Below are 11878 nucleotides of genomic sequence, written 5' to 3' on the forward strand. Positions count from 1 at the left end.
AACAGTTTAGGACGGTAGTGAAAAAGTTTACCGTCGGTCCGCCCGCCCCTTGTGTTTGGTTGGGGGGGAGGTGTAGGGTTGTTTATGGTTGGCGGCTATGTTCCTGGAAGAGAAGGATGTGGGAAGTGCTGTGAAGTGTAGGGAACCCGTCTGTGGTACGGGGGTCCTCTAAATGGGAAAAAAGCAATTCTGGTTTAGCACAGCAGGGGTTGGCGAATGGCTGATATTGGCATCTGAGCCAGGGTTGCAGCTGCTGGGAGCATTTTCCAGAAGGATAACTACAATGGCAACCACCATATTTCTGGGCTGACAGGGTAACCTTTGAGTCAACAACAGTTTTTGGGATCTTTTTCGAAAAAAATAGGTTTTATCGCTACCTGAAGCATTAATGAAAACATTTAATTACCTCCTGTCCAATCACCAATGTTGCAATCTGGACAAGAATAGAAACATCCAACAGGAGCACAGAATAAAAATAGGGACACACGTGAGGTTCTAGCTTTTTCATTTAGGCAAGCAAGTATTTTTCTGTCTCCCTCTGGGAGATCTTCTCACTTCCTTGTCAGATGACCCATTGTCATCAAGATTTAAAGGGGGTGAAAAATCTCTTTAAAATGGTTAAATAGAGTAGTAAGAAATAACAGAAGTTCCATCACTTCAGCACTTTTTTTTTTTAAGTAAAAATAAATTACAAATACCAACCACAGGATAGATTTTTTTTTCATTTTAATAAACTTAAGTGTTCACCAAGCACACACTGTGCTCCTTCTTTAACATGATTCACTACTTGTTATGCCCTGCTGTTTATACAGACAAAGGTGCAACAGCCATTTTCATATATTATATTGCTAAAAGTGGTTCTGCCACTAGGTGGTAGTGTTATGTTTATGCTTGTGTACTGTATTTTCTTTAAATTATGTAATTTTCTTGATTTGTACTTCTGTTGTTTCCAGTAAAAAAAGAATATAAAATATTATAGTCAATAAGCAGTTGTTGTTGATTAGAATGCAAAATGAAAGTTCACAGATTACTTGTATCAGCTGACATAAAATAATTACCATGGTCAAAGAGGAACAATATTTAAAGGTAGGTAAAATAACTGAATGTACTAGTTTTATAAGGGTAGATTCAGACTTGCAGTGGGATCCATTGATCCTGTGTGGCTCCTGGCAGCTGGCCCATACAGAACCAGTACTTGCACACTTGACCAGTGAGAACCACTCACTGCCACCCTTATTCATTTCCTATTAGACTGCTCTGGGTGTATTGTATCTCCTGAGGAAGTAGTTCGCTGGCATGAGTAAGTAGTAACTGTACCCTAACCTCACCATCAGTCCAAACATAACCTATAGGTAAAAAAATAACCAGAAAGCATTTACCAAACAGAGCAACAGCAGAAGCAGACAGTCCCCGGACATAATTCTCTTTGAATAATGTGGTCCTATGAAAGCACAAAATTACCTAATGCAAATATACTATTGGATGTCAATGGGTGAGCAAAGCAAATATCTAAAGGATTCGAAAAGAAAATTGGAGTCATAAAAGAAGTGGTTGCTGATTGGAGATGTTATCATGCTGTTTATTCATACTTAGGTGCAACAACCTTACTCACAAAAATTTGTAATTGGTACTTCCGCCACTAGGTGGCACTGTGGTTTTTATAGCTTATGTATTTATTGTTCTTTCTAGTGGAGCTACATGATTATGAAGCATTTTCCTGTCTCTCTCTATTGCTTTTGCTTCCAATTAAACAAAAAGAGCTCTAGCACATGTCCATCACCATCTTAATCAGTAAAAATCATATCTGCAGCATTTTTCCAACACCATGAATGGGATGTTTCTCATTACTATGATTGACATATGTATATGCCTTGCCTTCATCCTCCGTTTGTCTGCTCTTATCCCTACAAATGGTCACTACAGATAAATAGGCACAGAGCTTGGGAGCCCAAAATTCCTAGGATTTATAATGTGTAAATTGACTCTTGCTGAGAAGTTTTACCTATTGGACATTAAGGTGACCCCCTCCCCCATGCAAAGGGGAATTTGGATGGTGAAAAGATTTGCAATATTAGCACACCATGGATATATTTCCGACATGTCAGAATATAGATCAACTGCATAGGTTTATTAAATGACTATGGACAGGATGACGTATTGCTTGAGTCTCCCCTCCCCCAAGGATAAATCACTTGACACTGTAACTTTCTGTAAAATCATAAAGTGAGGCTGCTGCAGAAGCATTGTGTGTTTGTGGGACAAGCTTTACACACAGCCAAGAACAAAGAAGTAACACACTGCAAAAACACCAACATATACATATTCGTATATGTGCATATACATATATGTGTTATATATCATCATATTTATTATTTAATGATACATATATTATCCTATCTTATCCTACATTTATACTATTACATTACATTTATACTATTACAGTTTCCACAGCAAGATTGTGACTCTGACATTGTGTGAAGGAGAAACAGTTCTATGAAAGACAACACTGAGTCCAGAATCAAAGCCAGAAGAAATTCTTTGTTAGATTATATTATGGTTGTTTGGGCAGAGATCATTGTATATATATATATATATATATATATATATACAATGATCTCTCTCTATATATAATATATATTCTTGATATGGTGGGGGTCCCCATACACCTCTAACTTCCAGTAATCCTCTTATTTTCCTCTAATATCCAGTATTCACATAGGAGCATATAGCTGGGTGACATTTGTAACTCAATACAATGCATAACATAGAATACCAGGCTACAACAGGTGAATGCGGTGAGATATATATATATATATATATATATATATATATATATATACATATAGGTACTTGGCAAAAATTTTATTAATATAATTTCTAGATTTTTTAAATACTGTTACCAACAATGTAGATTTGTCTCACTCCTTCTACTGCATTCTCTGTAATGTTCAATAGGTGAAAACTCCAGAACGGAAAGTGATGCTTTCTGCGATGGGCACAGCTGGCGGGCAGACCTGCGAACTCCTTGCGGTAATCTTGGCTAGATATATAAAGCCATTTAGTGATTTGTCCTGTTGAACTGACCATTTAGGTTACAATACCTGGCATGTGAACAGCAGTATAGCCCAGAATGTATTAGAGATCTTGGCATATATCAGAAATGGAAAAAAGTAACAAGTTAGAAGTCTAAAACAAAACTCCAGTCTCAAAACATGCAATAATAAATGTTTAGATACAAATAAAATGATAACGTTTAATAATTTGTATTTGCAGTTTTCTTTGTTGCCACTAGATGTCCTCTGTCCTATCAATCAATCAACTACCTCTGAGTCCAGACTATCCAGGACTCATCCCAGCCTATGATTGGACAGTAAAAGATGAACATGTCATTTACTCTGCTTTTCCTCCTATCAGCATGCTTCTTGCCAGCACGAGATTGGCTTCTTTTATTGCTTCTTTACTGCACACTTTTGGAGACTGCAAGGCTGATAAATGAAATTGAAGTGCTTGCACTACTTGCATTATAAAATACAATTAGTTGTGAATTAATGACTGCAGAGTTGCATTAACTTTTGTCTTTTATATCTATAGAAATCAAAATAATTGTATATTAACATCTTGGTGCTCCTGGTGCACCCCAATCTACCTCCATGATAAATTGTATTCCTATAATAATATTTTAATCCTAAATTCCTATATATATTCCTATATATATATATATATATATATATATATATATATATATATATATATATATTGCTCTCCTCCTGTGTCACTATCTGTGTCCGTCTGTCATTTGCAACTCCTATTTAATGTACAGCGCTGCGTAATAGGTTGGCGCTATATAAATCCAGTTTAATAATAATATTAATAATTTATAGTCAGGCAGCTCAGACACTGACCCATCACAATGGGGTTACTTCCCATGTGGCCCCCCAAACCCAGGATAAACAGGTCTATACATAGAGTTCGGAATCAGATAAAGATATCGGGGATCACAATAAAAGTTCCTAACTCCTCATTAACTACTTATTATCCAGAAACAAATCACTTACCTATACCAACCTAAATCCAAGCTGATTTCCAAAATAATTTTGTTTCCGGCAATCTATGGTACTTTTGTCCCAAATCCTTTTTCAGGATGTAGATGACACCGGAGCATCTTTGCGCTATAGCAGTTTAAACGCCAAATACGTGGAATCTCTTATAAGGCGTCATTTATTTTTTTTATCTTGTATCGCTCCAATTTATCTGTCTGATTAGCCTCTTGCAGATGTCATTTTATCCTTGTCAAGATGAAATCATTGACAGAAATGTCACAAGCCCCTTTCCAAGCTCAGTGTTGCCAAAGGCTTATGTAAAGGGGAAAGATTGGTTAGCAGCAGTGTCCGACTTATCTCTTTAAATTGTTCCCTATGCTGTGCTATGAGGTGCTATCGGTTCTGAATGTTAATGTCCCTGTGTGTGCTTCTGCCTCTATTGCATTCCCTGTGTATGTGTGTGAATGTGTGTGTGAATGTGTGTGTGTGTGCATATCTCACCCAGCTTCTCGCCAGTCTCCTGTCTGTATCTGAGTGCATGCATCTGGATGAAACAAGGGAGAAAAAAAAATAATACATCAGTTTAGCACGGACATGCATCTCTAACAAGGAGAAGAGGAGGAGAAAATGAGTAGAAGAGGAGAGAGGAAGCAGGAGAATGACAAGGGACATTTAAATTGCTCACATCTTCCATCCACAAGCCCAGACTCCCCAACTGGCAAGGTGTAGACCTGTGCAGAATGAACTCAGGTCTTCATCTCAACAACCCATGACACCATAGAAGACCAGAAATAAAAGGCTCAATTTTTTACAATTCTTCTCCAAAAGATCTTTCGCCATCCCAAGTGAATTCTTTCATCCCCAAAGAAGAAAAACAAACAAAGGTTATTTTTACAAGCTACCCAACTTTGCATGCAACATGTGTAATGGGCTGCTTTTTTTTTTTTTTTTTACCTTGATAGATAATGAACAACCTTGGAAGGTGCAGAAAAGAAGAAGCAAGATTGGATGCAAACTCTGAGCAAGGCAGATGAGAGGGGAAAAAAAGGGGAGTGTAAAATATAACCTCTAGCTGCTTATCAGGAATAGAGGACCACCCCCTGCCTTGATTTTGGAGCACCATATCCTGAGAAGGGGGACTGATTTTTTTTTTCTTTAAAGCTTGGTGCATAAGCTTGTTCTGATTTTTCCTCTTGTGTTTCTGCCTGTCACTGCATGACATCAATGGAACTGACACAGGGATGTACTAAGAGAAGCTTTGGCTGTTCTGGCAGGTCCTAGCTCTCCACCAGCTGCCTCTGTCTCTACTGGTTTTGGGAACAGTACAATGAGAAGGTAAGTTAGAGCCAATCTTTACTTTTATGCTCCATCTTCTTCCAATGCAGAATCTGAAGGTGGGAGGCAAAGCAGGTGTCCCCCTTCAAAAAAAAAAAAACTCATAATCTTATAATCAGAAGGTCACATCCATAATCAAACACATTGTATCAAAGTTCATAAAAAAACAAGTTACTCTCATTTTCTTCTTTTTTAAATGTTTAGAAAGTGTAAAGGATGATCTTCTTGAATTAGCAAAGAACATTTCTTTCAAGGGCATTCCTGTAAAAATGAATGTGGTGTCTATTTTCTTTTTTTTGAAAAATAAATATTTAATTGACGGATTAAACACAAATCTCTTCTGACTTTTGCCCATGGGGTAAAAATTAGGAAGCTTTGCCCCAGTCCAGAGTGTCTAATATTTGGGATGCTGGGTAATGATATGTCACAGTTGTTTCTGTGTATGTGTTAACCAGGTTTGATGTTGGCCATTGGAATATTTTTTTTTTACAAATGTTTAGTGAGCCACAAGTTCCATTTGGCTATAGCGGCTGGCAGGGATCACTGCATATGTGTGTTCCTTGTGTCTATTTGTGTATGCTACTGAGATGGTGTTTATATCAGTTCCTCTGCATTACAGCCTTTTTTTCCCTTCACGTTTCATGGGCTATTGGCTCTGGAAGGCTTATCAATTTCCATTTGAAAAGCTGTTTCTTCTTTATTTAATTGCCCTTGCTTCTTGGCTTATTTTGCTGGTGGGCATGTAAAGCTGGAGGGGGGAAGGAGGGAAAGGTGGGGGTTTTAAAGAATTGAACTGATAGCCAAGAATGTTAAATAAAATCCAGATCAAATGTCAAATAGTAATGTCCACACATTGGTATGCCTTAGGATGTGTACCAGGTTCTGGTATATTGCTTCAAGGGACATTGTTTTTCTTATTCTACTATCTAGCCGGTTTGAAGCACATTTAATCTAATGTAATCATGCAGCCTTCTGCATTCTCTCCAGCACTGACCGGTAGGGTCAAGCTGCAAGCCATATTGTTGGTTGTATGGCAGGCAAGCGGTTAACTATACCGGTAAAACTCAGAACCCATTTCCGTAACCAATTAATCTGTTCTCTATTGTTAATATATTTTGATCACCCAACACACACAGATTCAGTTTAGAGTTTTTTTTTTATCATGGGGTGCCTGTTTTCATATGTTACATGACTGTTGGCAAGGGCATTGCAGAAAAATGATTTTAAAGTAAAAAAATAATCAACAAAAGTTCCGACAGGAAAGCTTGGATTTGTCACACTATGATGGATTATTGGATCTCATGTAATATTGCAGATCATGACAGGGTTGCATCCATAGAAAATATTGCCTGGGCCAAAAAATAGACATTTTATTATACATTTGTGCTGCACAGTCTATCAAGATTTTATGGCTTTGACCTCCCTACCAGGTAATTAATACATATGTTTCACTAAGCTGTCCTTGCCGGGAATGCCCAATCCTCCATTTACATTTTAAACTATTAATCAATTTAAGCATCTAAGTAACTTAATAGAGCAATGATACTCTTAAATCTAATTTGCCTTTAAAGAATGCAAAACCTTCCTACTTTGTGATCTCGCTCTACAGCTCCACCTATCTAATAGAAATGAAATTGCACTGCTTAAAATAAAATTTCATTCCCTCCATTTGTATTTTTACATATTTCTATATAGAAAAAATATCCTTTTTAACATCAACTTTACATGGCAAAATTTAAATCAAAAGAGAAGAGAAAGACAGGGTTTTTTTGTGGCAAAAATCAATATTCTATATTGGGCATACATCAAAGTATGCAACTTGTATACATAACAAATCAATACAATGTGCAATAAGTGATAAATAAAGATACAATTCGTAGTAATCAGGCTACCCTGGTCAATAACAAGCTCAGGGATGTGCCTGTAAATACTAGACAATCAGCTGCCTGACTCAACGTTGACGCAAAGCGAATGTTAAAGGTCTCTATACGACGCGTTTCGCTGCTTAGGACTCATCAGGGGATTTGTGGAGAACCTCAGAGCAAATATTACTTACTGGTGTATATTTATGTTAATCATACAGTTGCTCTGAGGTTCTCCACACATCCCCTGTCTTCTCTTTTGAATTAAATTTTGTCCAGAGTTTTATGGGGTTGGCAAACCTACTCATGTAATTAAAGAAGTAGGCTCACAGAACATCTTTTTCTCTTGTTTCATTTCAACTTTACATGGTTTTTATGTACATGACTGGCACATTTTAACAAAATATGTTCTTTGCATTTGATATAGGATTTGTATTTGTGTATTAAAGTTCAATTAGGTATGATGATTATATGCAAACTTCCAAAAGCATTGGTAACCAATCAGATCACTGTTCTGCAGCTACGTCAAAGAGAGTGCGATCAGTTCTGACTTGCTGCTGTAGGTTACAATGCATTGCCATGTGCTTTGTTTAATAATCTTACTAGTTTTTGCAGAACCATCTTGCTGTATCCTTTTATCTGTTGGATGGTGAAAGGTCAGTAGTAAAATGGATTTTTACCCAGACATGTCGTCTGCAAGCTCAGCTTTTTTTTTTTAGATCTGGGCACACTTTTATGATGTATATTTTTAAACACTCCTTAAAGTTTTTACTTTCTTCTGAGATTTAAGAGATAGATGTAATCAAGTTATTAAGCACCCATGAGGCAAATAAACTAGTACTCTAGCCTAGCTTTGCTCTCTCCTGAGTACACAACAGGTTAATTGAGTGCACACAAAAATCTCTTCTCCACACCACAGATAGGACTCATGAGTCTGCAGGGAATATTAGCTCATCAGAAGTAGCGCTCGAATGAGAGACACCAAAGGGAAAACACAGAGCATTAAAACACACCAAAAAGGAAAAAAAAAAGTCTTTGCAAGTATGCAAATAAAAACTACTTTTCAAACGAGTCAATGGACTAATTGCTGGCACTTGGAGATGTTGATGCTTATTTTGGCTACTGAATCCATCAAACAGACATTGTATAATGATTTGCAAATAGAACCGCTGAAAATGTGGATTTTACAATACTTGTCAGCTGTAGAACAGATTTTTTACTGCTCTAAATGGAAGGTTTTGAGGACATTTCTCGCTTTGCAGTGAACGGTGTTACTCAGCGGTGCATTTGCCATTTGGTAGGTGCGCAGTGGCTACAAGTGAGTACTGAAGGCCTTGGTTGGCATCACATATATTATTCCGATGATCCTGATTGCTAGTTGTAACGATGTGGCCAGGTAGGGTTTTTGTCAGTGTTGGCAGTCATTCAGAGAAGGCTGGCAAGCTCTCCTGTCTAAAGACTGAAAAAAAATATGTAATTGTTATCAGTCATTCACAGTTTTGAGATATTTTGCAATGATACCTAATTATTTATGGAATATTAATAACCCTGGAAAGGCTTATTGGAAACATTGGTGAACAAGCTTGGTAAATTTGCTGAATGTACCAAAAAACTTTCTTTAAACTGGGTGCAGAAATGAACGAAGTTTACTGCACCATACTAAACCACCAAAGCCCAACCGAAAACAAACCCATCTTTCACTGAATACTTATAGTTTAGGGAATTGATGTTTTCAATATATCTGATGATACAGGAGTCAGATCTTGCATTACCCATTATTTTTACAAAGAACTTCAACTACTTAAGTGTGGGGCCCTAAAAAGCCTTCTTTGTCCATTTTCCCGGAGGAGCCCCATTAAGGTCTTTGGAAATCCTTCCTATAAAATTATACCTAAGTACATCAGGTGATCATTGAATTGTAGAATGTTTTACAAAAATAAATATTAAGACATACCTACCATATTTGGTACATTGGAAGATCATTTATACAAACTTCTTCTGCACAACATTATAAGCAATTATCTTAAATTTATGGTCAGTGTAAACTACCTTGCATTTGTGGTCAGAGTAGGTAGATGGTCTATTCATTTTGATCACTGCAAAAAGAACCCCTAACAAATTCAGGAATATTAAGGGTTGCACGTTGACCTGGTTAAGAAAGGCTGACTTAAAGGAAGTACACTGACTACAACACCGTTGGGCATAGGCAACACTACAGTAGTTTGCCAGCTAAAAGTATCATATTGACCTATTTCTTGCAGCGGTTTTCTGACCTGAACCATTATTCTTCAGAATTGTATCCAAGTGACCACAGGTCAATTTTCTAGTAGGCTGAATGATGTTTGAAACCAATCTACTGGTTGTTTTGGCTTTTTCTGCTAATGGTCCCTTTAAACCTATATCTAGCTTAATATTCAAGGCCCATTGACCAGTTTTTAGTAACTTAATAATAAAAGTAAATACATATTCATACAAATTTTTAGATGGTTTTTATACTTCAGGCAATAAAAATCATTATTTGCTGTAACAACCATCATTTTCGGCAGTAAAATTAGGTAAGAGAGTTGGAACAATCATATGGTTGAAAAACCATATCAAACATGGCAGCCAAGCAATCTTTAGAGCTTGGTCAAATAGGTTGTTCATGTAATGCTTGCTTCATTTTTGTGAGAAGGGTAAATAACTAATCTATTCAGCAAATTTCACATCATACATGGCAATCCCGCACCAACATGTTATAACATGCTGCTCAGAGGTGCTGACGTCAGTCCTTGTCCAGTCCAGTGTCTCTAGTGGGCCAATTTAGACAGATGGCTAAATAACTTTCACACCTAGGACTTATGGATGTTCCTTTACCTCCTGTCTCATTCCCACTAATAATAAAATATGAATAACAATTTTAACATAGAGAGTAGGACCTGACATGATGGCCTCAGCAGCTATGTAGGCTTAGGAGATCAGAAGATTTTACCAATAGAGTTCCAAGAGAGATAAGAATCTGTAAGGTGGTTGTCCTCCAGATCAGGTTCAGTAAAATGACTGACAGACTCATTCACTTGGCATTAAGCTCTGCTCCTTTATTGGGTGCGTAGATTAGGATTCTCTGTTGGCCTTGGATGGACTGACTCTTTAGACATCATGAAGGTGATTAAGTAAGGGTAAAGACAGAATGGTTCTTTATTCACTGCATTTATCAAATTAACAAAACATTTTTTAATGTTAACATTTTATAACAACCCATTAGACCTGTTAATGTGCTGATGAGCGTATTAACAGATGGATTGTTGGTAAAGACAATACAGGAAGGGCTATGATTACCATAATGATAATAGCAGGATGATGCCTACAGTACCAGTGGAAGTTCTTGTATCAACAAGAGTTCTAGTGAATCGCTGCATTTTCCATTTGAACACATGCATCTATGTTGGAACTGAAAAAGCTGTGTTTGACAAGATAAGACTGCGTTTGATCTGCTTTGCCTGCAGTTTGAACGTATCTTAATCAGGCATGATGTGTCCAAATGCAGCGCAACTGAAAGCAGGTCAAATACAGCTTCTTACCTGCAATGTGTAGTGCTCAAAAAAAGTCAATGAGCCTATAAAAATTGAGGAAACTCCCTTTTGTTTGCTGGTGTTCACACCCTAGAGACTCTGGACCCTCTCCTCTATCAGGGCCCCAATTGACAAAATGGCAGGATTTTTGCCCAGAGCCCCATTTTGTTAAAAACAGCCCCTATGTGGCACATGAAGCAGACTCCTGTACAACCTCCAATATTGCATTCTAACCTTATATTTTACTAAACATGATATGAAACAAGAGGTGTTCCTGGTATATTAGGGCTCTATTAAGGTGAAAGTACAACAGTACAATGTCTACAAAATTGCTCTGGTGGAAGGCATTATCCTAGTAAGGCATTACCATTGCTAAATAGAAATCCTTCTGTTCATGTCCTGTGTAATGTCCCCAACGAAAGCACTACTTAAAGCCAAAACCAAGGCAAACAGCTAAATGCACAGATTGCAACATATAAAGGAGCTGTTGCAGCCCTGTAGTATGTGTTCCTGGATAGAGTTTCTCTATTCAGGAACACAGTTTGAGTCTCACTGGCTGCTCATGAATGAATGCAGCGTGGGAAAAATCCTCTGATTTCTCTGAGAGGAGGATTACCGCGGCTGCATTTATGAATGGAGCCGTGGTAATCCTCCTATAGTGATTTCCTGGATTTCCTATGGTTTCACGAAATTCCACAGACCCATCGGAACTTGTGGCATTCTCACTCATCCCTAATGGGAAGCAATAAAATAGATGTAGACCAATGAGGGCACCCTCTTCTCTCTTCTCCTATTAGCTTGTTTCCTGCCAGAACATGAATGCAGAATTGATCCCCGTCCAGCCCTATCCCTGTCATGTGTTGCTGAATATGGGACTGCAAAAGGCTAATACCAGCTCAAATCTGCCCGGCACTTAGTCTTCTGGGCATAAGACTTCTTGTGGAAATCTCTGAATTGAAGGTGGATGTTGCAACAAAAGCTGGTTAGGTTAGTGTATACTTTATTAGGCGATTTATTTATAGCTTGGGTTTTAGTTGTCCTGAAAGTTCATTTAATAATTTATTAATGAATTCAGTACTATATTAAGTTG

General features: G+C 37.5%; 1 long non-coding RNA gene across 1 annotated transcript; it reads right to left on the reverse strand.

Annotated features, from left to right (window-relative positions):
• Window positions 1-2674: 2674 nt before the first annotated feature.
• LOC140341265 (uncharacterized) lies at window positions 2675-5293 on the reverse strand. Its single transcript, XR_011922835.1, has 4 exons — window positions 4995-5293; window positions 4726-4892; window positions 4542-4584; window positions 2675-3143 (listed from the first exon to the last, which is right to left on the reverse strand). It is a non-coding gene; the product is annotated as an uncharacterized lncRNA (long non-coding RNA).
• Window positions 5294-11878: the final 6585 nt, after the last annotated feature.

The sequence above is a fragment of the Pyxicephalus adspersus genome, chromosome 11 (assembly GCF_032062135.1).
Source record: "Pyxicephalus adspersus chromosome 11, UCB_Pads_2.0, whole genome shotgun sequence".
Lineage (NCBI taxonomy): Eukaryota > Metazoa > Chordata > Amphibia > Anura > Pyxicephalidae > Pyxicephalus > Pyxicephalus adspersus.